This window comes from Ixodes scapularis, unplaced genomic scaffold (assembly GCF_016920785.2).
Source record: "Ixodes scapularis isolate PalLabHiFi unplaced genomic scaffold, ASM1692078v2 PGA_scaffold3__209_contigs__length_174095766, whole genome shotgun sequence".
In the NCBI taxonomy this organism is placed as follows: domain Eukaryota; kingdom Metazoa; phylum Arthropoda; class Arachnida; order Ixodida; family Ixodidae; genus Ixodes; species Ixodes scapularis.
In genome coordinates this window covers 3,970,338-3,972,625 of record NW_024609868.1, presented here as the reverse complement: position 1 = coordinate 3,972,625, position 2,288 = coordinate 3,970,338, and positions in this window count along the sequence as shown.

Genomic DNA, 2,288 nt, shown 5'->3' with positions numbered 1-2,288 from the left:
CAGGGATTTGTAAACGGCTTTCATTTTTTTTCCTTCTATTTTCATTCACCGCATCATCACTTGTCATTCGTGACAATATGCCGACACAAAACTCTGGACAGCTACTGCCATCTATGAGTGACGGCGGCAACCAGACAACCGGCTTCCCGGCCTCGCTCATAGATGGCGCGGCAACCTTCCAAGTCTTTGCGAGACTAGAAATAAAACAGCGCGAAGTAGGTAGACTCGCTTTGGGGGCACATTGCAAAACGCCAAACCAGGGAGTACAAGGAGACATGGGATGGGCGTCATTTGAGAGCAGGGAAGCGGTGAGCAAAATAGAATTTGAGGATAGGTTGAGGCAAATGGATGGGGAGCAATGGGCACGAAAGGTTTTCAGCTATTTATACATGAGGAGTGTAGACACAAAGTGGAGACAGCGCACTAGGAAATTAAGGGGAAATTTTTTAGGCTGCAGTGAAGATACGGCCACAGAAAGAGATCGGTGGCCAGAGGGAGTGCAGACAAAGACGGCTCTGGAAAGCTATAGATTAAACAAAACAGTTATTGCCAAAGAAAGCATTTATGACAATTCTAGGGGAAGCTCATGGTTGTTTGAGGCAAGGACGGATGTTCTGCGAACCAGAACGTACAGAGCGAAGTACCAGGAAATGGATACAGTGTGCACTGCTTGTGGAGAGGAGGACGAGACGGCTGAGCACTTGATACTCTACTGTAAAGGGCTTCACCCTATTCGTACCGAAGAAAACATAGATTTAATAAAGTCATTGGGTTTTAGAGACAGCGAAGGAAGAGTGGATTTCAAGACTGTAGAGATTACCAAGAAAAGATTAAGTGAATGGTGGCAGAAATCGAGAGAAAACTAGGTATTTTCTTATTAACTGATGGCAAAGGGGGTTTTATAGCTTCACTTTCTTTCCAGTGCGGAGTGAATATAGATTTCACATTTAAATATTCTAAGCTTGAATGGTAAAACAAAATGGCTAGGTGGCGTAAGCTACCGCCCGATCCAAAGGGCTCAGCCGGATTCATCCATCCATCCATCCATCCATCCTTTCCACTTTGGTTTTCACCAGAGTGGAATGGCTGAATTTCTCTAGGCGTCGTCCTGGATGTCGTCCTCGAGGTCGTCCTAGAAGTCGTCCTTGAGGTCGTCTTAGACGTCGTCCTTGAGGTCGTCTTTGAGGTTGTTCGAGAGGTTGTCCTTGAGGCCGTCATAGAAGTCATCCTTGAGGTCGTCCTCGAGGTCGTTCTAGAAGTCGTCCTTGAGGTCATTGTAGATGTTATCCTCGAGGTCATTTTAGAAGTCGTCCGTGAGGTTGCCCTTGAGGTCGTCCTTGAAATCGTCCTAGATTTCGTCCCTGACGTCGTCCTAGGCGTCGTCCTCGAGGTCGTCTTAAATGTCGTCCGTGAGGTCGTCCTAGAAGTCGTCCTTGAGGCTGTCCTAGACGTCGTCCTCGAGGTCGTCCTAGACGTCCTCTAAGAGTCATCCTTGAGGTCGTCCAAGAAGTTACGCTTGAGGTCGTCCCATCATAGTACAGCCTCGCTGGTCTTCTTCTTCACCAGAGTGGAAAGGCTGAAATGTTTTTTTTTTCTTTAGAAATAAACAAAAATTGTTTATTTCTAATTTCTATTGTTTATTGAGTTACGTGACTTGCAGCTCCTGGCTTTACATTTTCTGCTGACAAGCCTGCGGCGAAGCATTCTCTGATCCAATGTTGTATATCAAAAGTACACCAATCTTTAAGGTCTGACCTAAGTTTCTACGCTTAGTATCTGGTGGCAACTTCGCCTTTCACCCACATATAAAAGCACTAAGACTGAGGTGTCAGAGTATGCTGAAAACTTTTGAAGTTCTTTGACATTGTCACCCACCTGATCACTGGAGCATTTCGAATATCCCCCATGCCTAGTCTGTGTACCGAATCAAATGAGTATAGTTGCTTGATAAACGTTTTTTTTTTTTTCTTCTTACTGCACAGCACTTTTTAGGACTTCCTTGGCTTCCTGTATACAAACTCACTCTGCTATTCAGAACGAAAGCGGTTCCCAAAATAGGCACTCTGTCAAGATGCACACATAGCATGCAATCTGATCTCTTCAAAATATAACAAGAGCGTTGTTTCTTTCAGCATTAAACAAACAGAAATTTATGGAGCTTGAGAGATTTTATGAGATCCACATAAGTGTCTTCAAACATGTGTTGAAGACACTGGCTATGTTCGCTATGCTGCGTTAGGGCAATCCATCTAAGGAGTGCTGACAGAAACAGACAGAGAACACATAAA